This window comes from Anser brachyrhynchus, assembly GCF_964034855.1.
Source record: "Anser brachyrhynchus genome assembly, chromosome: 3".
Classification (NCBI taxonomy): Eukaryota; Metazoa; Chordata; class Aves; order Anseriformes; family Anatidae; genus Anser; species Anser brachyrhynchus.
This window is the reverse complement of record NC_137696.1, coordinates 12,785,835-12,813,005: the sequence shown is the minus strand read 5'-3', so window position 1 is coordinate 12,813,005 and position 27,171 is coordinate 12,785,835. Positions and strand designations below refer to the sequence as shown.

The 27,171-nt window shown below is 48.3% G+C and overlaps 1 long non-coding RNA gene across 1 annotated transcript; it reads right to left on the bottom strand.

Annotated features, from left to right (window-relative positions):
- LOC308191491 lies at positions 1 to 27,171 on the bottom strand. Its single transcript, XR_013948047.1, has 3 exons — positions 26,767 to 27,171; positions 15,194 to 15,352; positions 1 to 873 (listed from the first exon to the last, which is right to left on the bottom strand). It is a non-coding gene; the product is annotated as an uncharacterized lncRNA (long non-coding RNA).

The following is a 27,171-nucleotide window of genomic DNA, read 5'->3' as shown; positions in this document are numbered from 1 at the left end:
GAAGCTATGCAACAGCACTAGCCTTTTAAGCTAGCCAAAGAGGGACTTCCCCCTCCTTAATGATATGCCACAGCTTAACCCCGCACCATGATTTTCAATCATAATTATAACCTGATTAACCCTAGCACTCCTCATCCAACCAAAACTACTAGCCTTCACCACAACCAACCCCCCATCAAATAAGACCTCCCTCACTACCAAACCCACACCATGATCCTGACCATGAACCTAAGCTTCTTTGACCAATTTTCCAGCCCCAATCTATTTGGCATCCCCTTAATCCTACTATCCCTACTCTTCCCAGCCCTACTATTCCCGTCCCCAAACAACCGATGAATCAACAACCGCCTTTCTACTATCCAAACATGACTCCTTCACCTAATCACAAAACAACTAATAGTCCCACTCAACAAAAATGGCCACAAATGAGCCATAATATTTACATCCCTAATAATCATACTTCTTACAATCAACCTTCTAGGCCTCCTTCCATATACATTCACCCCAACCACCCAACTATCTATGAACATAGCCCTAGCCTTCCCACTATGGCTCGCCACACTACTAACAGGCCTACGAAACCAACCATCAGCCTCTTTAGCCCACCTATTACCCGAAGGTACCCCTACACCCCTAATCCCCGCACTAATCCTGATCGAAACAACCAGCCTACTAATCCGCCCCCTAGCCCTCGGAGTCCGCCTTACAGCCAACCTTACAGCAGGACACTTACTCATCCAACTCATCTCTACAGCCTCCATTGCATTAATACCCACCCTTCCTGCAGTATCCATCCTAACAATAATCATCCTACTACTCCTAACCATCCTAGAAGTAGCAGTAGCCATAATCCAGGCCTACGTCTTCGTGCTCCTTCTAAGCCTATACTTACAAGAAAACATCTAATGGCACACCAAGCACACTCATACCACATAGTTGACCCAAGCCCTTGACCAATCTTCGGGGCAGCCGCCGCCCTACTCACAACCTCAGGATTAATCATGTGATTCCACTACAACTCATCCATACTACTAACCCTAGGCCTCATCTCAATACTCCTAGTAATACTCCAATGATGACGAGACATTGTACGAGAAAGCACCTTCCAAGGCCATCACACTCCCACAGTCCAAAAAGGCCTACGATACGGCATAATCCTTTTCATCACATCCGAAGCATTCTTCTTCTTAGGGTTCTTCTGAGCGTTCTTCCACTCGAGCCTGGCCCCAACCCCAGAACTAGGAGGCCAATGACCCCCAACAGGAATTAAACCACTCAACCCGATAGAAGTCCCCCTACTAAACACAGCCATCCTACTAGCCTCAGGCGTTACCGTAACGTGAGCCCATCACAGCATCACAGAAGGAAACCGAAAACATGCCATCCACGCCCTAACCCTAACGATCCTCTTGGGATTCTACTTCACAGCCCTACAAGCAATAGAATACCACGAAGCCCCATTCTCAATCGCCGATAGCGTCTACGGATCTACCTTCTTCGTTGCCACTGGATTCCACGGACTCCACGTAATCATCGGATCCTCCTTCCTGACCGTCTGCCTCTTCCGACTGATCAAGTTCCACTTTACATCAGACCACCACTTCGGATTCGAGGCAGCAGCCTGATACTGACACTTCGTAGACGTCATCTGACTATTCCTCTACATAACCATCTACTGATGAGGATCTTGCTCTTCTAGTATATTAATTACAATTGACTTCCAATCTCTAGAATCTGGTATAAACCCAGAGGAGAGCAATGAACGCACTCATGTTCATATTCGCCCTATCATCAATCCTAAGCGCCGCCCTAACCGCATTAAACTTCTGACTCGCCCAAATAAACCCCGACTCAGAGAAACTCTCACCGTACGAATGTGGATTCGACCCACTTGGATCTGCTCGATTACCATTCTCAGTCCGATTCTTCCTCAGTAGCCATCCTGTTCGTCCTATTCGACCTAGAAATCGCCCTCCTACTCCCCCTGCCATGAGCCGTCCAACTCCAATCCCCCCTAATGACCCTCACCTGAACTGTAGTGATCCTCCTTCTCCTAACACTCGGACTGGCCTACGAGTGAATTCAAGGGGGCCTAGAATGAGCAGAATAACAGAAAGTTAGTCTAACCAAAAAGATAGCTGGTTTTGACCCAGCAGATTACAGCCAACCCTGTAACTTTCTTATGTCGCCCCTACATTTAAGCTTCTACTCAGCCTTCATTTTCAGCGGACTAGGGCTAGCCTTCCACCGAACCCACCTAGTATCCGCCCTACTATGCCTTGAAAGCATAATATTATCGATATTCGTAGGCCTATCAATATGATCCATCGAAAACCAAGTCTCCTCATTCACCATGGTACCAATTCTCATGCTAACCTTCTCAGCGTGTGAGGCGGGCACAGGCCTGGCCATCCTAGTAGCCTCCACCCGCACACATGGCTCTGACCATCTACACAACCTAAACCTCCTGCAATGCTAAAAATCATCCTACCCACAATCATACTTCTTCCAACAGCCCTGCTGTCTCCACCAAAATTTCTATGGACTAACACCACCTTATACAGCCTCCTAATCGCTGCCCTAAGCCTACAGTGATTAATCCCAACCTACTACCCCTACAAATTTTTATCCAACTGAACAGGAATTGACCAAATCTCATCCCCCCTCCTAGTACTATCCTGCTGACTACTCCCACTCATAATCATAGCAAGCCAAAACCACCTGCAACAAGAACCCCTACAACGCAAACGGATCTTTATCTCAACCTTAGTCGCAGTCCAGCCATTCATCCTACTAGCCTTTTCCACCACAGAACTAGCACTATTTTACATCTCATTTGAAGCAACCCTCATTCCCACCCTAATCTTAATCACCCGATGGGGGAACCAACCAGAACGCCTAAGCGCTGGCATCTACCTGCTATTCTACACGCCAGTAAGCTCTCTACCCCTGCTAATCACAATCATACACCTATACGTGAAAATTGGCACCCTGCACCTGCCAACCCTACAACTAACCCACCCAACCCTATCCACCTCATGGACAGGAATACTATCAGGTCTAGCACTGCTCATAGCATTCATAGTAAAAGCCCCACTATACGGCCTACACCTCTGACTGCCAAAAGCCCACGTAGAAGCACCCATCGCAGGCTCAATACTCCTCGCCGCCCTACTACTAAAGCTAGGAGGATACGGAATTATACGAGTCACTCTATTTATGGGCCCACTGTCCAACCTCCTGCACTACCCCTTCCTAACCCTGGCCCTATGAGGCGCCCTAATGACTAGCTCAATCTGCCTACGACAGACAGACCTAGAATCACTAATCGCTTATTCATCCGTTAGCCACATAGGCCTAGTTATCGCCGCAGGAATAATCCAAACCCACTGATCATTCTCAGGGGCAATGATCCTAATAATTTCCCATGGACTAACTTCCTCCATACTATTCTGCCTAGCCAACACAAACTATGAACGTACGCACAGCCGAATTCTACTACTCACACGAGGCCTACAACCTCTCCTACCACTCATAGCTACCTGATGATTGCTGGCCAATCTAACAAACATAGCCTTACCCCCAACAACAAACCTCATAGCAGAGCTAACCATTATAATCACCTTATTCAACTGATCTGCCTTCACGATCATCCTAACAGGAATCGCAACCCTACTAACCGCCTCCTACACCTTATTCATACTACTAATGACCCAACGAGGCTCAATCCCCTCCCACATCACATCTATGCAAAACTCAACCACGCGAGAACACCCGCTCATAACACTCCACATTATCCCAATATTCCTCCTAATCCTCAAACCCGAACTGATCTCCGGAATCCCCTCATGCAAGTATAGTTTAAACCAAACATTAGACTGTGATTCTAAGAATAGAAGTTCAAACCTTCTTACCTGCCGAGGGGAGGGTTTAACCAACAAGAGCTGCTAACTCTTACATCTGAGCCTAAAACCTCAGCCCCCTTACTTTTAAAGGATAACAGCAATCCACTGGTCTTAGGAACCACCCATCTTGGTGCAAATCCAAGTAAAAGTAGTGAACCCCACACTACTAATCAACTCCCTCACACTACTCACGCTGACAATCCTCCTAATCCCAATCATCCTGCCATTTCTATTTAAAAACTTTAAAAACACCCCAAAAGCCACCACCCGCGCTGTTAAAACCGCATTCCTAATTAGCCTAGCCCCTACAACCGCATTCATCTACTCGGGAGTAGAATCTGTCACCTGCCACTGGGAGTGAAAATTCATTATAAACTTTAAAATCCCCCTGAGCCTAAAAATAGACCAATACTCAATAACATTTCTTCCAATCGCCCTATTTGTAACATGATCAATCCTACAATTCGCCATATGATACATGGCCTCAGAGCCATACGTAACAAAATTTTTCACCTACCTACTGACATTCCTAGTCGCCATACTCCTCCTAACAACCGCAAACAACATATTCCTCCTATTCGTAGGCTGGGAAGGAGTACGAATCATGTCCTTCCTTCTCATCGGCTGATGACAAGGCCGAGCAGATGCCAACACCGCCGCCCTACGAGCCGTAATCTACAACCGAATCGGAGACATCGGACTGATCCTGAGCATAGCATGACTAGCTTCAACATTCAACACCTGAGAGATCCAACAAGCCGTACACCCCCACCAAACCCCAATCCTCCCCCTCATAGGATTAATCCTCGCAGCCGCAGGAAAATCCGCCCAATTTGGACTCCACCCATGACTGCCCGCAGCAATAGAAGGCCCCACCCCAGTATCAGCCCTACTGCACTCCAGTACCATAGTAGTAGCCGGAATCTTCCTGCTCATCCGCATGCACCCCCTGCTAGCCACCAACCAGACAGCCCTAACTGCCTGCCTATGCCTAGGTGCTCTATCAACCCTATTCGCTGCCACATGCGCCCTAACCCAAAATGACATCAAAAAAATCATTGCTTTCTCAACATCCAGCCAACTAGGACTAATAATAGTCACTATCGGACTAAACCTCCCACAACTAGCCTTCCTACACATCTCAACCCATGCCTTCTTTAAAGCCATACTATTCCTATGCTCAGGGTCTATCATCCACAACCTAAACGGAGAACAAGATATCCGAAAGATAGGAGGCCTACAGAAAATACTCCCAGTCACTACTTCCTGCCTAACCATCGGAAACCTGGCGCTGATAGGAACCCCATTCCTAGCCGGATTCTACTCAAAAGACCTCATCATCGAAAGCTTAAACACATCATACCTAAATACTTGAGCCCTACTCCTAACCCTTATAGCCACAGCATTCACCGCAACCTACAGCATCCGCATAACCATCCTAGTCCAAGCTGGACAAACCCGAATCCCCCCAATAGTATCAATAAACGAAAACAACCCACTAATCACCGCCCCCCTAACCCGACTCGCCCTAGGCAGCATTACAGCAGGAATAATCATTACCTCTTTCATCACACCAACCAAAACCCCCCCAATAACCATACCCCTTATCACCAAAACCGCTGCCATCCTCATAACAATCCTAGGAATCATCCTAGCCCTAGAACTATCGAACATAACACACACCCTCACTCACCCCAAACCAAACCCCCTCATAAACTTCTCCTCTGCATTAGGGTACTTCAACCCCCTAGTACACCGATTCTTCTCCAAAAACCTACTAGAAAAGGGACAAAACATTGCCCTACACTTGATCGACCTCTCCTGACTCAAAAAAATAGGGCCAGAGGGCCTTGCTGAACTACAAGTAGCCGCAAGCAAAGCCGCAACCTCAATACACACAGGGCTAATTAAGGCCTACCTAGGATCCTTCGCCCTCTCCATCCTGGTAATAATCCTAATAACACACAGACTCACTAATGGCCTCTAACATCCGCAAATCCCATCCCCTACTAAAAATAATCAACAACTCCCTAATCGACCTACCTGCCCCCTCCAACATCTCTGCCTGATGAAACTTCGGCTCCCTTCTAGCCATCTGCTTAGCCACACAAATCCTAACAGGCCTGCTACTAGCCATACACTACACCGCAGACACTTCACTCGCCTTCTCCTCAGTAGCTCACACATGCCGAGACGTCCAGTACGGATGGCTCATCCGCAACCTCCACGCCAATGGTGTTTCGCTCTTCTTTATCTGCATCTACTTACACATCGGACGAGGCCTCTACTACGGCTCCTACCTATACAAAGAAACCTGAAACACAGGAGTAATCCTCCTACTCACCCTAATAGCAACTGCCTTCGTAGGGTATGTCCTACCATGAGGACAAATGTCATTCTGAGGGGCCACCGTAATCACCAACCTATTCTCAGCCATCCCGTACATTGGGCAAACTCTAGTAGAATGAGCCTGAGGAGGATTCTCAGTAGACAATCCAACCTTAACCCGATTCTTCGCCATCCACTTCCTACTGCCCTTCCTAATTGCAGGAATCACCCTAGTCCACCTAACCTTCCTACACGAATCAGGCTCAAATAACCCACTAGGAATCGTATCAGACTGCGACAAAATCCCATTCCACCCACACTTCTCCATGAAAGACAGCTTAGGGCTTACCCTAATAATCACCCCTCTAATAGCACTAGCCCTATTTTCACCGAACCTCCTGGTTCTTGGAATCCTAGTTGGGAGTGGTTGGCCACATGAGATGTACAGGATTTTTACCTGTGATTTAGTCTTGACAAGGCTATGTAATTGGTTTACTAACGTCTCATAAGAAAGAAGCATGAGCGGTTAATGCAGTTGGCTTGAAACCCATCCCCAGTGGTGCCAGTGCACTCTCTGCACTCACTGCACTGCATCCCCAGTGGTGCCAGTGCGCTCTCTGGAGTCACAGCACTGCATCCCCAGTGGTGCCAGTGCACTCTCTGGACTCACTGCACTGCATCCCCAGTGGTGCCAGTGCACTCTCTGGACTCACTGTAGTGCATCCCCAGTGGTGCCAGTGCTCTCTCTGGACTCACTGTACTGCATCCACAGTGGTGCCAGTGCACACGCTGGACTCACTACAGTGCATCCCCAGTGGTGCCAGTGCACTCTCTGGACTCACTGCACTGCATCCCCAGTGGTGCCAGTGCACTCTCTGGACTCACTGCAGGGCATCCCCAGTGGTGCCAGTGCACTCTCTGGACTCACTGCACTGCATCCCCAGTGGTGCCAGTGCACTCTCTGGACTCACTGAAGTGCATCCCCATTGGTGCCATTGCACTCTCTGCACTCACTGCACTGCATCCCCAGTGGTGCCAGTGCACTCACTGGACTGACTGCACTGCATCCCCAGTGGTGCCAGTGCGCTCTCCGGAGTCACAGCACTGCATCCCCAGTGGTGCCAGTGCACTCACTGGACACACTGTACTGCATTACAGGTGGTGCCAGTGCACTCTCTGCACTCACTGCACAGCATCCCCAGTGGTGCCAGTGCATTCACTGGACTCACTGGACTGCATCACCAGTGGTGCCAGTGCACTCTCTGGACTCACTGCACTGCATCCCCAGTGGTGCCAGTGCACTCTCTGGACTCACTGCACTGCATCCCCAGTGGTGCCAGTGCACTCTCTGGACTCACTGCAGTGCATCCCCAGTGGTGCCAGTGCACTCTCTGGACTCACTGCACTGCATCCCCAGTGGTGCCAGTGCACTCTCTGGACTCACTGCACTGCATCCCCAGTGGTGCCAGTGCACTCTCTGGACTCACTGCAGTGCATCCCCAGTGGTGCCAATGCAGTCTCTGGACTCACTGCAGTGCATCGCCAGTGGTGCCAGTGCACTCTCTCGAGTCACTGAAGTGCATCCCCAGTGGTGTCAGTGCACTCACTGGACTGACTGCACTGCATCCCCAGTGGTGCCTGTGCGCTCTCCGGAGTCACAGCACTGCATCCCCAGTGGTGCCAGTGCACTCACTGGACTCACTGTACTGCATCACAGGTGGTGCCAGTGCACTCTCTGGACTCACTACAGTGAATCCCCGGTGGTGCCAGTGCACTCTCTGCACTCACTGCACAGCATCCCCAGTGGTGCCAGTGCACTCACTGGACTCACTGGACTGCATCCCCAGTGGTGCCAGTGCACTCTCTGGACTCACTGAACTGCATCCCCAGTGGTGCCAGTGCACTCTCTGGACTCACTGCACTGCATCCCCAGTGGTGTCAGTGCACTCTCTGGACTCACTGAAGTGCATCCCCAGTGGTGCCAGTGCACTCTCTGGACTCACTGCAGTGCATCCCCAGTGGTGCCAGTGCACTCTCTGGACTCACTGCACTGCATCCCCAGTGGTGATGGTACAATCTCTGGACTCACTGTAGTGCATCCCCAGTGGTGCCAGTGCACTCTCTGGACTCACTGCAGTGCATCCCCGGTGGTGCCAGTGCACTCTCTGGACTCACTGCACTGCATTCCCAGTGGTGCCAGTGAAGTCTCTGGACTCACTGCACTGCATCCCCAGTGGTGCCAGTGCAATCTCTGGACTCACTGCAGTTCATCCCCAGTGGTGCCAGTGCACTCTCTGGACTCACTGCAGTGCATCCCCAGTGGTGCCAGTGCACTCTCTGGACTCACTGCAGTGCATCCCCAGTGGTGCCAGTGCACTCTCTGGACTCACTGCAGTGCATCCCCAGTGGTGCCAGTGCACTCTCTGGACTCACTGCACTGCATCCCCAGTGGTGCCAGTGCACTCTCTGCACTCACTGCACTGCATTCCCGGTGGTGCCAGTGAAGTCTCTGGACTCACTGCACTGCATCCCCGGTGGTGCCAGTGCAATCTCTGGACTCACTGCAGTTCATCCCCAGTGGTGCCAGTGCACTCTCTGGACTCACTGCAGTGCATCCCCAGGGCAAAAGCGGGGATGTGAACATAAGACGAGAAGACCCTGTGGAACTTAAAAATCAACGACCACCGCGAATCCTCAATCAACCCCACTGGGGCCACTACCATCGCAGAGCCTGGTCGATATTTTTCGGTTGGGGCGACCTTGGAGGAGAACAAATCCTCCAAAAACAAGACCATACCTCTTTACCTAGAGCTACCCCTCAAAGTGCTAACAGTGACCAGACCCAATATAATTGATTAATGGACCAAGCTACCCCAGGGATAACAGCGCAATCCCCCTCAAGAGCCCATATCGACAGGGGGGTTTACGACCTCGATGTTGGATCAGGACATCCTAATGGTGCAGCCGCTATTAAGGGTTCGTTTGTTCAACGATTAACAGTCCTACGTGATCTGAGTTCAGACCGGAGCAATCCAGGTCGGTTTCTATCTATGACACACTCTCCCCAGTACGAAAGGACCGGGAAAGTGGGGCCAATACCACAAGCACGCCCCCCCCCTCTAAGCAGTGAAACCAACTAAACCGTGAAGAGGGCCTTCCCCCACCACTTTCAATCCTAGAAAAGGACCAGCTAGAGTGGCAGAGCCCGGCAAGTGCAGAAGGCTTAAGCCCTTTCCCCAGAGGTTCAAATCCTCTCCCTAGCTTCACCCATGATTCAAATAACAACACTAAGCTGCCTCGTTATATCCCTCCTATACATCATCCCAATCCTGATTGCCGTAGCCTTCCTAACCCTAGCAGAACGGAAAATCCTAAGCTACATACAATCCCGCAAAGGCCCTAACGTTGTCGGGCCTTTTGGCCTACTTCAACCATTTGCGGACGGACTGAAACTATTTACCAAAGAGCCCATCCGACCCTCTACCTCTTCCCCACTTCTATTCATTCTGATACCAATACTAGCCCTTGTCCTAGCCCTCACCACTTGAGCACCACTACCACTCCCATTTCCCCTAGCAGATCTAAACCTCGGAGTTCTCTTCCTAATAGCCATGTCAAGCCTAGCCGTCTACTCAGTCCTATGATCAGGCTGAGCCTCGAACTCAAAATACGCACTAATCGGAGCCCTACGGGCAGTAGCACAGACCATTTCATACGAAGTGACACTGGCCATAATCCTGCTATCAATAATCATACTAAGCGGAAGCTACACACTCAGCTCCTTTGCCGTCGCACAGGAGCCTCTATACTTCATTTTCTCCTCATGACTCCTAGCAATAATATGATACGTATCCACCCTAGCAGAGACAAACCGAGCTCCTTTTGACCTCACAGAGGGTGAATCTGAGCTAGTCTCAGGGTTTAACTTTGAATACGCCGCAGGACCCTTCGCCTTATTCTTCCTAGCTGAATATGCGAACATTATGCTAATAAATACACTTACAGCCATCATATTCCTAAACCCAAGCGCCCTAGGGCCACCCACAGAACTATTCCCCGTCATCCTAGCCACAAAAGTCCTCCTACTATCTTCTGGTTTCTTATGGGTCCGAGCTTCATACCCACGATTCCGATATGACCAACTAATGCACCTACTATGAAAAAACTTCCTACCCCTCACACTAGCTCTGTGCCTCTGACACATCAGCATACCTATCTGCTATGCAGGCCTACCTCCTTACATAAGGAAATGTGCCTGAACTACAAAGGGTCACTATGATAAAGTGAACATAGAGGTATAACAGCCCTCTCATTTCCTGTTGACCTTAGAAAAGTAGGAATTGAACCCACACAAGAGAAATCAAAATTCTCCATACTTCCCTTATATTATTTTCTAGTAGAGTCAGCTAATCAAGCTATCGGGCCCATACCCCGAAAATGATGGTTTAACCCCCTCCTCTACTAATGAACCCTTACGCGACCCCAATCATAACCTTCAGCCTCATCTTGGGCACCACAATCACAATTTCCAGCAACCACTGAGTTCTGGCCTGGACAGGACTGGAGATCAACGCACTAGCCATCATTCCCCTAATTGCCAAATCCCACCACCCACGAGCTGTAGAAGCCGCAACGAAATACTTCCTAACCCAAGCAGCTGCTTCCGCCCTGGTCCTATTCTCTAGCATAACCAATGCCTGAGTCACCGGCCAATGAGACATCACACAAATAAACCACCCAACCTCCTGTCTACTACTGACAGCAGCAATCGCTATTAAACTGGGCCTAGTGCCATTTCACTTCTGATTCCCAGAAGTACTACAAGGATCGCCACTAATAACAGCCCTGCTACTCTCGACCCTCATAAAATTCCCCCCACTAACCCTGCTCCTACTAACATCCAAATCCCTTGACCCAGCTCTACTCACCGCCATGGCCCTAGCCTCAACAGCACTAGGAGGCTGAATAGGACTGAACCAAACACAAACACGCAAAATCCTAGCCTTCTCGTCCATCTCCCACTTAGGCTGAATCGCCATCATCCTAGTTTACAGCCCCAAATTGGCCTTACTTACCTTCTACCTATACACAATCATAACATCAGCCGTATTCCTAGCCCTTAACAAAATCAAAGCCCTTAACCTATCCATGATCACAACCTCATGAACAAAAACCCCAGTGCTAAACGCCACCCTAATACTAGTACTTTTATCCCTAGCAGGCCTCCCCCCATTAACAGGCTTTATACCAAAGTGACTTATCATCCAAGAACTAACTAAACAGGAAATAACACCAGCAGCCATGGCAATTGCCATGCTATCACTGCTCAGCCTCTTCTTCTACCTACGCCTCGCATACCACTCAACAATTACCCTTCCCCCCAACTCCTCTAACCACATAAAACAATGATACACTAGCAAAGCCCCAAGCACACCTATTGCGGTCCTTGCCTCACTATCAATCCTCTTACTTCCCCTGTCCCCAATAATACATGCCATTGTCTAGAAACTTAGGATAACACCCCAAACCGAAGGCCTTCAAAGCCTTAAATAAGAGTTAAACCCTCTTAGTTTCTGCACATTAAGACTTACAGAATATTAACCTGTATCTTCTGAATGCAAGTCAGACGCTTTAATTAAGCTAAAGCCTCCCTAGACAGATGGGCTTCTATCCCACAAAACTCTAGTTAACAGCTAAATGCCTAAACCAATTGGCTTCTGCCTACAAAGACCCTGACGCACCCTAGTGCGCATCGATGAGCTTGCAACTCAACATGAATTTCACTACAGAGCCGATAAGAAGAGGAATTAAACCTCTGTAAAAAGGACTACAGCCTAACGCTTCAACACTCAGCCATCTTACCCGTCACCTTCATCAACCGATGACTATTTTCCACTAACCATAAGGATATTGGCACCCTGTACCTCATCTTCGGGGCATGAGCAGGAATAGTCGGCACCGCACTCAGCCTATTAATCCGCGCAGAACTAGGACAACCAGGAACTCTCCTAGGCGACGACCAAATTTACAATGTAATCATTACCGCTCACGCCTTTGTAATAAGCTTCTTTATAGTCATACCCATCATGATTGGAGGATTCGGCAACTGATTAGTCCCCCTCATAATCGGTGCCCCCGACATAGCATTCCCGCGAATAAACAACATAAGCTTTTGACTCCTCCCCCCATCATTCCTCCTCCTACTAGCCTCATCCACTGTAGAAGCTGGCGCCGGCACAGGCTGAACTGTCTACCCTCCCCTAGCAGGTAACCTTGCCCACGCCGGAGCTTCAGTAGACCTGGCTATCTTCTCACTCCACTTAGCCGGTATCTCCTCCATCCTTGGGGCCATCAACTTTATCACCACAGCCATCAACATAAAACCCCCCGCACTCTCACAATACCAAACCCCACTATTTGTCTGATCCGTACTAATTACCGCCATCCTACTCCTTCTATCACTCCCCGTACTCGCCGCCGGTATTACAATATTACTAACTGATCGAAACCTAAACACCACATTCTTCGACCCCGCTGGAGGAGGAGACCCAATCCTGTACCAACACCTATTCTGATTCTTCGGACACCCAGAAGTCTATATTCTGATCCTACCGGGGTTCGGAATCATCTCACACGTAGTCACGTACTACTCAGGCAAAAAGGAGCCCTTCGGCTACATGGGAATAGTCTGAGCCATACTATCCATCGGCTTCCTAGGATTCATCGTCTGAGCTCACCACATGTTTACAGTAGGAATAGACGTTGATACCCGAGCCTACTTTACATCAGCCACTATAATCATTGCCATCCCTACCGGAATCAAAGTATTTAGCTGACTAGCCACCCTGCACGGAGGAACAATCAAATGAGACCCCCCCAATACTATGAGCTCTAGGATTTATCTTCCTATTTACCATCGGAGGATTAACAGGAATCGTTCTTGCAAACTCTTCCCTAGACATCGCCCTGCACGACACGTACTACGTAGTTGCCCACTTCCACTACGTCCTATCCATAGGCGCCGTCTTTGCCATTCTAGCAGGATTTACTCACTGATTCCCACTACTCACTGGGTTTACCCTACACCAAACATGAGCAAAAGCCCACTTCGGGGTAATATTTACAGGAGTAAACCTAACGTTCTTCCCCCAGCACTTCCTAGGCCTAGCAGGAATACCCCGACGATACTCGGACTATCCCGACGCCTACACACTATGAAACACCATTTCCTCCATCGGCTCCCTAATCTCAATAGTAGCCGTAATCATACTAATATTCATCATCTGAGAAGCCTTTTCGGCCAAACGAAAAGTCCTACAACCAGAACTAACTACCACAAACGTTGAATGAATCCACGGCTGCCCTCCCCCATACCATACTTTCGAGGAACCGGCCTTCGTCCAAGTACAAGAAAGGAAGGAATCGAACCCTCACATGCTGGTTTCAAGCCAACTGCATTCACCGCTCATGCTTCTTTCTTATGAGACGTTAGTAAACCAATTACATAGCCTTGTCAAGACTAAATCACAGGTAAAAATCCTGTACATCTCATGTGGCCAACCACTCCCAACTAGGATTCCAAGACGCCTCATCACCCATCATAGAAGAACTCGTTGAATTCCACGACCACGCCCTAATCGTTGCCCTAGCTATCTGCAGCCTAGTTCTCTACCTTTTAGCCCACATACTAACAGAAAAACTCTCGTCCAATGCTGTAGACGCCCAAGAAGTAGAGCTGATCTGGACAATCCTACCTGCTATCGTCCTGGTACTCCTCGCCCTCCCATCCCTACAAATCCTCTACATAATGGACAAAATCGATGAACCAGACCTCACCCTAAAAGCCATCGACCACCAATGATACTGAAGCTACGAATACACAGACTTCAAAGACCTATCATTCGACTCCTACATAGTGCCCACCCCAGACTTACCCAACGGCCACTTCCGACTGCTAGAAGTTGACCACCGCGTAGTTATCCCAATAGAATCCCCCATCCGCGTGATCATTACTGCAGGAGACGTACTCCACTCCTGAGCAGTCCCAACGCTCGGAGTTAAAACAGACGCAATCCCAGGCCGACTAAACCAAACTTCATTCATTACCACCCGGCCTGGGACTTTTTACGGACAATGCTCAGAAATTTGCGGGGCTAATCACAGCTACATACCCATTGTAGTAGAATCAACCCCACTCCCACATTTCGAGGCCTGATCGTCCCTTCTATCATCATCCTAATCATTAAGAAGCTATGCAACAGCACTAGCCTTTTAAGCTAGCCAAAGAGGGACTTCCCCCTCCTTAATGATATGCCACAGCTTAACCCCGCACCATGATTTTCAATCATAATTATAACCTGATTAACCCTAGCACTCCTCATCCAACCAAAACTACTAGCCTTCACCACAACCAACCCCCCATCAAATAAGACCTCCCTCACTACCAAACCCACACCATGATCCTGACCATGAACCTAAGCTTCTTTGACCAATTTTCCAGCCCCAATCTATTTGGCATCCCCTTAATCCTACTATCCCTACTCTTCCCAGCCCTACTATTCCCGTCCCCAAACAACCGATGAATCAACAACCGCCTTTCTACTATCCAAACATGACTCCTTCACCTAATCACAAAACAACTAATAGTCCCACTCAACAAAAATGGCCACAAATGAGCCATAATATTTACATCCCTAATAATCATACTTCTTACAATCAACCTTCTAGGCCTCCTTCCATATACATTCACCCCAACCACCCAACTATCTATGAACATAGCCCTAGCCTTCCCACTATGGCTCGCCACACTACTAACAGGCCTACGAAACCAACCATCAGCCTCTTTAGCCCACCTATTACCCGAAGGTACCCCTACACCCCTAATCCCCGCACTAATCCTGATCGAAACAACCAGCCTACTAATCCGCCCCCTAGCCCTCGGAGTCCGCCTTACAGCCAACCTTACAGCAGGACACTTACTCATCCAACTCATCTCTACAGCCTCCATTGCATTAATACCCACCCTTCCTGCAGTATCCATCCTAACAATAATCATCCTACTACTCCTAACCATCCTAGAAGTAGCAGTAGCCATAATCCAGGCCTACGTCTTCGTGCTCCTTCTAAGCCTATACTTACAAGAAAACATCTAATGGCACACCAAGCACACTCATACCACATAGTTGACCCAAGCCCTTGACCAATCTTCGGGGCAGCCGCCGCCCTACTCACAACCTCAGGATTAATCATGTGATTCCACTACAACTCATCCATACTACTAACCCTAGGCCTCATCTCAATACTCCTAGTAATACTCCAATGATGACGAGACATTGTACGAGAAAGCACCTTCCAAGGCCATCACACTCCCACAGTCCAAAAAGGCCTACGATACGGCATAATCCTTTTCATCACATCCGAAGCATTCTTCTTCTTAGGGTTCTTCTGAGCGTTCTTCCACTCGAGCCTGGCCCCAACCCCAGAACTAGGAGGCCAATGACCCCCAACAGGAATTAAACCACTCAACCCGATAGAAGTCCCCCTACTAAACACAGCCATCCTACTAGCCTCAGGCGTTACCGTAACGTGAGCCCACCACAGCATCACAGAAGGAAACCGAAAACATGCCATCCACGCCCTAACCCTAACGATCCTCTTGGGATTCTACTTCACAGCCCTACAAGCAATAGAATACCACGAAGCCCCATTCTCAATCGCCGATAGCGTCTACGGATCTACCTTCTTCGTTGCCACTGGATTCCATGGACTCCACGTAATCATCGGATCCTCCTTCCTGACCGTCTGCCTCTTCCGACTGATCAAGTTCCACTTTACATCAGACCACCACTTCGGATTCGAGGCAGCAGCCTGATACTGACACTTCGTAGACGTCATCTGACTATTCCTCTACATAACCATCTACTGATGAGGATCTTGCTCTTCTAGTATATTAATTACAATTGACTTCCAATCTCTAGAATCTGGTATAAACCCAGAGGAGAGCAATGAACACACTCATGTTCATATTCGCCCTATCATCAATCCTAAGCGCCGCCCTAACCGCATTAAACTTCTGACTCGCCCAAATAAACCCCGACTCAGAGAAACTCTCACCGTACGAATGTGGATTCGACCCACTTGGATCTGCTCGATTACCATTCTCAGTCCGATTCTTCCTCAGTAGCCATCCTGTTCGTCCTATTCGACCTAGAAATCGCCCTCCTACTCCCCCTGCCATGAGCCGTCCAACTCCAATCCCCCCTAATGACCCTCACCTGAACTGTAGTGATCCTCCTTCTCCTAACACTCGGACTGGCCTACGAGTGAATTCAAGGGGGCCTAGAATGAGCAGAATAACAGAAAGTTAGTCTAACCAAAAAGATAGCTGGTTTCGACCCAGCAGATTACAGCCAACCCTGTAACTTTCTTATGTCGCCCCTACATTTAAGCTTCTACTCAGCCTTCATTTTCAGCGGACTAGGGCTAGCCTTCCACCGAACCCACCTAGTATCCGCCCTACTATGCCTTGAAAGCATAATATTATCGATATTCGTAGGCCTATCAATATGATCCATCGAAAACCAAGTCTCCTCATTCACCATGGTACCAATTCTCATGCTAACCTTCTCAGCGTGTGAGGCGGGCACAGGCCTGGCCATCCTAGTAGCCTCCACCCGCACACATGGCTCCGACCATCTACACAACCTAAACCTCCTGCAATGCTAAAAATCATCCTACCCACAATCATACTTCTTCCAACAGCCCTGCTGTCTCCACCAAAATTTCTATGGACTAACACCACCTTATACAGCCTCCTAATCGCTGCCCTAAGCCTACAGTGATTAATCCCAACCTACTACCCCTACAAATTTTTATCCAACTGAACAGGAATTGACCAAATCTCATCCCCCCTCCTAGTACTATCCTGCTGACTACTCCCACTCATAATCATAGCAAGCCAAAACCACCTGCAACAAGAACCCCTACAACGCAAACGAATCTTTATCTCAACCTTAGTCGCAGTCCAGCCATTCATCCTACTAGCCTTTTCCACCACAGAACTAGCACTATTTTACATCTCATTTGAAGCAACCCTCATTCCCACCCTAATCTTAATCACCCGATGGGGGAACCAACCAGAACGCCTAAGCGCTGGCATCTACCTGCTATTCTACACGCCAGTAAGCTCTCTACCCCTGCTAATCACAATCATACACCTATACGTGAAAATTGGCACCCTGCACCTGCCAACCCTACAACTAACCCACCCAACCCTATCCACCTCATGGACAGGAATACTATCAGGTCTAGCACTGCTCATAGCATTCATAGTAAAAGCCCCACTATACGGCCTACACCTCTGACTGCCAAAAGCCCACGTAGAAGCACCCATCGCAGGCTCAATACTCCTCGCCGCCCTACTACTAAAGCTAGGAGGATACGGAATTATACGAGTCACTCTATTTATGGGCCCACTGTCCAACCTCCTGCACTACCCCTTCCTAACCCTGGCCCTATGAGGCGCCCTAATGACTAGCTCAATCTGCCTACGACAGACAGACCTAAAATCACTAATCGCTTATTCATCCGTTAGCCACATAGGCCTAGTTATCGCCGCAGGAATAATCCAAACCCACTGATCATTCTCAGGGGCAATGATCCTAATAATTTCCCATGGACTAACTTCCTCCATACTATTCTGCCTAGCCAACACAAACTATGAACGTACGCACAGCCGAATTCTACTACTCACACGAGGCCTACAACCTCTCCTACCACTCATAGCTACCTGATGATTGCTGGCCAATCTAACAAACATAGCCTTACCCCCAACAACAAACCTCATAGCAGAGCTAACCATTATAATCACCTTATTCAACTGATCTGCCTTCACGATCATCCTAACAGGAATCGCAACCCTACTAACCGCCTCCTACACCTTATTCATACTACTAATGACCCAACGAGGCTCAATCCCCTCCCACATCACACCTATGCAAAACTCAACCACGCGAGAACACCCGCTCATAACACTCCACATTATCCCAATATTCCTCCTAATCCTCAAACCCGAACTGATCTCCGGAATCCCCTCATGCAAGTATAGTTTAAACCAAACATTAGACTGTGATTCTAAGAATAGAAGTTCAAACCTTCTTACCTGCCGAGGGGAGGGTTTAACCAACAAGAGCTGCTAACTCTTACATCTGAGCCTAAAACCTCAGCCCCCTTACTTTTAAAGGATAACAGCAATCCACTGGTCTTAGGAACCACCCATCTTGGTGCAAATCCAAGTAAAAGTAGTGAACCCCACACTACTAATCAACTCCCTCACACTACTCACGCTGACAATCCTCCTAACCCCAATCATCCTGCCATTTCTATTTAAAAACTTTAAAAACACCCCACAAGCCACCACCCGCGCTGTTAAAACCGCATTCCTAATTAGCCTAGCCCCTACAACCGCATTCATCTACTCGGGAGTAGAATCTGTCACCTGCCACTGGGAGTGAAAATTCATTATAAACTTTAAAATCCCCCTGAGCCTAAAAATAGACCAATACTCAATAACATTTCTTCCAATCGCCCTATTTGGAACATGATCAATCCTACAATTCGCCATATGATACATGGCCTCAGAGCCATACGTAACAAAATTTTTCACCTACCTACTGACATTCCTAGTCGCCATACTCCTCCTAACAACCGCAAACAACATATTCCTCCTATTCGTAGGCTGGGAAGGAGTACGAATCATGTCCTTCCTTCTCATCGGCTGATGACAAGGCCGAGCAGATGCCAACACCGCCGCCCTACGAGCCGTAATCTACAACCGAATCGGAGACATCGGACTGATCCTGAGCATAGCATGACTAGCTTCAACATTCAACACCTGAGAGATCCAACAAGCCGTACACCCCCACCAAACCCCAATCCTCCCCCTCATAGGATTAATCCTCGCAGCCGCAGGAAAATCCGCCCAATTTGGACTCCACCCATGACTGCCCGCAGCAATAGAAGGCCCCACCCCAGTATCAGCCCTACTGCACTCCAGTACCATAGTAGTAGCCGGAATCTTCCTGCTCATCCGCATGCACCCCCTGCTAGCCACCAACCAGACAGCCCTAACTGCCTGCCTATGCCTAGGTGCTCTATCAACCCTATTCGCTGCCACATGCGCCCTAACCCAAAATGACATCAAAAAAATCATTGCTTTCTCAACATCCAGCCAACTAGGACTAATAATAGTCACTATCGGACTAAACCTCCCACAACTAGCCTTCCTACACATCTCAACCCATGCCTTCTTTAAAGCCATACTATTCCTATGCTCAGGGTCTATCATCCACAACCTAAACGGAGAACAAGATATCCGAAAGATAGGAGGCCTACAGAAAATACTCCCAGTCACTACTTCCTGCCTAACCATCGGAAACCTGGCGCTGATAGGAACCCCATTCCTAGCCGGATTCTACTCAAAAGACCTCATCATCGAAAGCTTAAACACATCATACCTAAATACTTGAGCCCTACTCCTAACCCTTATAGCCACAGCATTCACCGCAACCTACAGCATCCGCATAACCATCCTAGTCCAAGCTGGACAAACCCGAATCCCCCCAATAGTATCAATAAACGAAAACAACCCACTAATCACCGCCCCCCTAACCCGACTCGCCCTAGGCAGCATTACAGCAGGAATAATCATTACCTCTTTCATCACACCAACCAAAACCCCCCCAATAACCATACCCCTTATCACCAAAACCGCTGCCATCCTCATAACAATCCTAGGAATCATCCTAGGCCCCTCATGTACAGGGCCACACCCCTCTAACGGCGCAAGCTTACATAGAAACATTATTAACAGACCTAGACAGATACAAAAACCCCTACAAGACCACGTATTAACTAACCCTGTTAACCCGACTCAGGAGCGCCTATAAGAGCGATTAAAATCTGTGAAAGGAACTCGGCAAATTAATAAGGCCCGACTGTTTACCAAAAACATAGCCTTCAGCAAATTAAACAAGTATTGAAGGTGATGCCTGCCCGGTGACTTAGGTTTAACGGCCGCGGTATCCTAACCGTGCAAAGGTAGCGCAATCAATTGTCCCATAAATCGAGACTTGTATGAATGGCTAAACGAGGTCTTAACTGTCTCTCACAGATAATCAGTGAAATTGATCTCCCCGTGCAAAAGCGGGGATGTGAACATAAGACGAGAAGACCCTGTGGAACTTAAAAATCAACGACCACCGCGAATCCTCAATCAACCGCACTGGGGCCACTACCATCGCAGAGCCTGGTCGATATTTTTCGGTTGGGGCGACCTTGGAGGAGAACAAATCCTCCAAAAACAAGACCATACCTCTTTACCTAGAGCTACCCCTCAAAGTGCTAACAGTGACCAGACCCAATATAATTGATTAATGGACCAAGCTACCCCAGGGATAACAGCGCAATCCCCCTCAAGAGCCCATATCGACAGGGGGGTTTACGACCTCGATGTTGGATCAGGACATCCTAATGGTGCAGCCGCTATTAAGGGTTCGTTTGTTCAACGATTAACAGTCCTACGTGATCTGAGTTCAGACCGGAGCAATCCAGGTCGGTTTCTATCTATGACACACTCTCCCCAGTACGAAAGGACCGGGAAAGTGGGGCCAATACCACAAGCACGCCCCCCCCCTCTAAGCAGTGAAACCAACTAAACCGTGAAGAGGGCCTTCCCCCACCACTTTCAATCCTAGAAAAGGACCAGCTAGAGTGGCAGAGCCCGGCAAGTGCAGAAGGCTTAAGCCCTTTCCCCAGAGGTTCAAATCCTCTCCCTAGCTTCACCCATGATTCAAATAACAACACTAAGCTGCCTCGTTATATCCCTCCTATACATCATCCCAATCCTGATTGCCGTAGCCTTCCTAACCCTAGCAGAACGGAAAATCCTAAGCTACATACAATCCCGCAAAGGCCCTAACGTTGTCGGGCCTTTTGGCCTACTTCAACCATTTGCGGACGGACTGAAACTATTTACCAAAGAGCCCATCCGACCCTCTACCTCTTCCCCACTTCTATTCATTCTGATACCAATACTAGCCCTTGTCCTAGCCCTCACCACTTGAGCACCACTACCACTCCCATTTCCCCTAGCAGATCTAAACCTCGGAGTTCTCTTCCTAATAGCCATGTCAAGCCTAGCCGTCTACTCAGTCCTATGATCAGGCTGAGCCTCGAACTCAAAATACGCACTAATCGGAGCCCTACGGGCAGTAGCACAGACCATTTCATACGAAGTGACACTGGCCATAATCCTGCTATCAATAATCATACTAAGCGGAAGCTACACACTCAGCTCCTTTGCCGTCGCACAGGAGCCTCTATACTTCATTTTCTCCTCATGACCCCTAGCAATAATATGATACGTATCCACCCTAGCAGAGACAAACCGAGCTCCTTTTGACCTCACAGAGGGTGAATCTGAGCTAGTCTCAGGGTTTAACGTTGAATACGCCGCAGGACCCTTCGCCTTATTCTTCCTAGCTGAATATGCGAACATTATGCTAATAAATACACTTACAGCCATCATATTCCTAAACCCAAGCGCCCTAGGGCCACCCACAGAACTATTCCCCGTCATCCTAGCCACAAAAGTCCTCCTACTATCTTCTGGTTTCTTATGGGTCCGAGCTTCATACCCACGATTCCGATATGACCAACTAATGCACCTACTATGAAAAAACTTCCTACCCCTCACACTAGCTCTGTGCCTCTGACACATCAGCATACCTATCTGCTATGCAGGCCTACCTCCTTACATAAGGAAATGTGCCTGAACTACAAAGGGTCACTATGATAAAGTGAACATAGAGGTATAACAGCCCTCTCATTTCCTGTTGACCTTAGAAAAGTAGGAATTGAACCCACACAAGAGAAATCAAAATTCTCCATACTTCCCTTATATTATTTTCTAGTAGAGTCAGCTAATCAAGCTATCGGGCCCATACCCCGAAAATGATGGTTTAACCCCCTCCTCTACTAATGAACCCTTACGCGACCCCAATCATAACCTTCAGCCTCATCTTGGGCACCACAATCACAATTTCCAGCAACCACTGAGTTCTGGCCTGGACAGGACTGGAGATCAACGCACTAGCCATCATTCCCCTAATTGCCAAATCCCACCACCCACGAGCAGTAGAAGCCGCAACGAAATACTTCCTAACCCAAGCAGCTGCTTCCGCCCTGGTCCTATTCTCTAGCATAACCAATGCCTGAGTCACCGGCCAATGAGACATCACACAAATAAACCACCCAACCTCCTGTCTACTACTGACAGCAGCAATCGCTATTAAACTGGGCCTAGTGCCATTTCACTTCTGATTCCCAGAAGTACTACAAGGATCGCCACTAATAACAGCCCTGCTACTCTCGACCCTCATAAAATTCCCCCCACTAACCCTGCTCCTACTAACATCCAAATCCCTCGACCCAGCTCTACTCACCGCCATGGCCCTAGCCTCAACAGCACTAGGAGGCTGAATAGGACTGAACCAAACACAAACACGCAAAATCCTAGCCTTCTCGTCCATCTCCCACTTAGGCTGAATCGCCATCATCCTAGTTTACAGCCCCAAATTGGCCTTACTTACCTTCTACCTATACACAATCATAACATCAGCCGTATTCCTAGCCCTTAACAAAATCAAAGCCCTTAACCTATCCATGATCACAACCTCATGAACAAAAACCCCAGTGCTAAACGCCACCCTAATACTAGTACTTTTATCCCTAGCAGGCCTCCCCCCATTAACAGGCTTTATACCAAAGTGACTTATCATCCAAGAACTAACTAAACAGGAAATAACACCAGCAGCCATGGCAATTGCCATGCTATCACTGCTCAGCCTCTTCTTCTACCTACGCCTCGCATACCACTCAACAATTACCCTTCCCCCCAACTCCTCTAACCACATAAAACAATGATACACTAGCAAAGCCCCAAGCACACCTACTGCGGTCCTTGCCTCACTATCAATCCTCTTACTTCCCCTGTCCCCAATAATACATGCCATTGTCTAGAAACTTAGGATAACACCCCAAACCGAAGGCCTTCAAAGCCTTAAATAAGAGTTAAACCCTCTTAGTTTCTGCACATTAAGACTTACAGAATATTAACCTGTATCTTCTGAATGCAAGTCAGACGCTTTAATTAAGCTAAAGCCTCCCTAGACAGATGGGCTTCGATCCCACAAAACTCTAGTTAACAGCTAAATGCCTAAACCAATTGGCTTCTGCCTACAAAGACCCTGACGCACCCTAGTGCGCATCGATGAGCTTGCAACTCAACATGAATTTCACTACAGAGCCGATAAGAAGAGGAATTAAACCTCTGTAAAAAGGACTACAGCCTAACGCTTCAACACTCAGCCATCTCACCCGTCACCTTCATCAACCGATGACTATTTTCCACTAACCATAAGGATATTGGCACCCTGTACCTCATCTTCGGGGCATGAGCAGGAATAGTCAGCACCGCACTCAGCCTATTAATCCGCGCAGAACTAGGACAACCAGGAACTCTCCTAGGCGACGACCAAATTTACAATGTAATCGTTACCGCTCACGCCTTTGTAATAAGCTTCTTTATAGTCATACCCATCATGATCGGAGGATTCGGCAACTGATTAGTCCCCCTCATAATCGGTGCCCCCGACATAGCATTCCCGCGAATAAACAACATAAGCTTTTGACTCCTCCCCCCATCATTCCTCCTCCTACTAGCCTCATCCACTGTAGAAGCTGGCGCCGGCACAGGCTGAACTGTCTACCCTCCCCTAGCAGGTAACCTTGCCCACGCCGGAGCTTCAGTAGACCTGGCTATCTTCTCACTCCACTTAGCCGGTATCTCCTCCATCCTTGGGGCCATCAACTTTATCACCACAGCCATCAACATAAAACCCCCCGCACTGTCACAATACCAAACCCCACTATTTGTCTGATCCGTACTAATTACCGCCATCCTACTCCTTCTATCACTCCCCGTACTCGCCGCCGGTATTACAATATTACTAACTGATCGAAACCTAAACACCACTTCTTCGACCCCGCTGGAGGAGGAGACCCAATCCTGTACCAACACCTATTCTGATTCTTCGGACACCCAGAAGTCTATATTCTGATCCTACCGGGGTTCGGAATCATCTCACACGTAGTCACGTACTACTCAGGCAAAAAGGAGCCCTTCGGCTACATGGGAATAGTCTGAGCCATACTATCCATCGGCTTCCTAGGATTCATCGTCTGAGCTCACCACATGTTTACAGTAGGAATAGACGTTGATACCCGAGCCTACTTTACATCAGCCACTATAATCATTGCCATCCCTACCGGAATCAAAGTATTTAGCTGACTAGCCACCCTGCACGGAGGAACAATCAAATGAGACCCCCCCAATACTATGAGCTCTAGGATTTATCTTCCTATTTACCATCGGAGGATTAACAGGAATCGTTCTTGCAAACTCTTCCCTAGACATCGCCCTGCACGACACGTACTACGTAGTTGCCCACTTCCACTACGTCCTATCCATAGGCGCCGTCTTTGCCATTCTAGCAGGATTTACTCACTGATTGCCACTACTCACTGGGTTTACCCTACACCAAACATGAGCAAAAGCCCACTTCGGGGTAATATTTACAGGAGTAAACCTAACGTTCTTCCCCCAGCACTTCCTAGGCCTAGCAGGAATACCCCGACGATACTCGGACTATCCCGACGCCTACACACTATGAAACACCATTTCCTCCATCGGCTCCCTAATCTCAATAGTAGCCGTAATCATACTAATATTCATCATCTGAGAAGCCTTTTCGGCCAAACGAAAAGTCCTACAACCAGAACTAACTACCACAAACGTTGAATGAATCCACGGCTGCCCTCCCCCATACCATACTTTCGAGGAACCGGCCTTCGTCCAAGTACAAGAAAGGAAGGAATCGAACCCTCACATGCTGGTTTCAAGCCAACTGCATTAACCGCTCATGCTTCTTTCTTATGAGACGTTAGTAAACCAATTACATAGCCTTGTCAAGACTAAATCACAGGTAAAAATCCTGTACATCTCATGTGGCCAACCACTCCCAACTAGGATTCCAAGACGCCTCATCACCCATCATAGAAGAACTCGTTGAATTCCACGACCACGCCCTAATCGTTGCCCTAGCTATCTGCAGCCTAGTTCTCTACCTTTTAGCCCACATACTAACAGAAAAACTCTCGTCCAATGCTGTAGACGCCCAAGAAGTAGAGCTGATCTGGACAATCCTACCTGCTATCGTCCTGGTACTCCTCGCCCTCCCATCCCTACAAATCCTCTACATAATGGACGAAATCGATGAACCAGACCTCACCCTAAAAGCCATCGGCCACCGATGATACTGAAGCTACGAATACACAGACTTCAAAGACCTATCATTCGACTCCTACATAGTGCCCACCCCAGACTTACCCAACGGCCACTTCCGACTGCTAGAAGTTGACCACCGCGTAGTTATCCCAATAGAATCCCCCATCCGCGTAATCATTACTGCAGGAGACGTACTCCACTCCTGAGCAGTCCCAACGCTCGGAGTTAAAACAGACGCAATCCCAGGCCGACTAAACCAAACTTCATTCATTACCACTCGGCCTGGGATTTTTTACGGACAATGCTCAGAAATTTGCGGGGCTAATCACAGCTACATACCCATTGTAGTAGAATCAACCCCACTCCCACATTTCGAGGCCTGATCGTCCCTTCTATCATCATCCTAATCATTAAGAAGCTATGCAACAGCACTAGCCTTTTAAGCTAGCCAAAGAGGGACTTCCCCCTCCTTAACGATATGCCACAGCTTAACCCCGCACCATGATTTTCAATCATAATTATAACCTGATTAACCCTAGCACTCCTCATCCAACCAAAACTACTAGCCTTCACCACAACCAACCCCCCATCAAATAAGACCTCCCTCACTACCAAACCCACACCATGATCCTGACCATGAACCTAAGCTTCTTTGACCAATTTTCCAGCCCCAATCTATTTGGCATCCCCTTAATCCTACTATCCCTACTCTTCCCAGCCCTACTATTCCCGTCCCCAAACAACCGATGAATCAACAACCGCCTTTCTACTATCCAAACATGACTCCTTCACCTAATCACAAAACAACTAATAGTCCCACTCAACAAAAATGGCCACAAATGAGCCATAATATTTACATCCCTAATAATCATACTTCTTACAATCAACCTTCTAGGCCTCCTTCCATATACATTCACCCCAACCACCCAACTATCTATGAACATAGCCCTAGCCTTCCCACTATGGCTCGCCACACTACTAACAGGCCTACGAAACCAACCATCAGCCTCTTTAGCCCACCTATTACCCGAAGGTACCCCTACACCCCTAATCCCCGCACTAATCCTGATCGAAACAACCAGCCTACTAATCCGCCCCCTAGCCCTCGGAGTCCGCCTTACAGCCAACCTTACAGCAGGACACTTACTCATCCAACTCATCTCTACAGCCTCCATTGCATTAATACCCACCCTTCCTGCAGTATCCATCCTAACAATAATCATCCTACTACTCCTAACCATCCTAGAAGTAGCAGTAGCCATAATCCAGGCCTACGTCTTCGTGCTCCTTCTAAGCCTATACTTACAAGAAAACATCTAATGGCACACCAAGCACACTCATACCACATAGTTGACCCAAGCCCTTGACCAATCTTCGGGGCAGCCGCCGTCCTACTCACAACCTCAGGATTAATCATGTGATTCCACTACAACTCATCCATACTACTAACCCTAGGCCTCATCTCAATACTCCTAGTAATACTCCAATGATGACGAGACATTGTACGAGAAAGCACCTTCCAAGGCCATCACA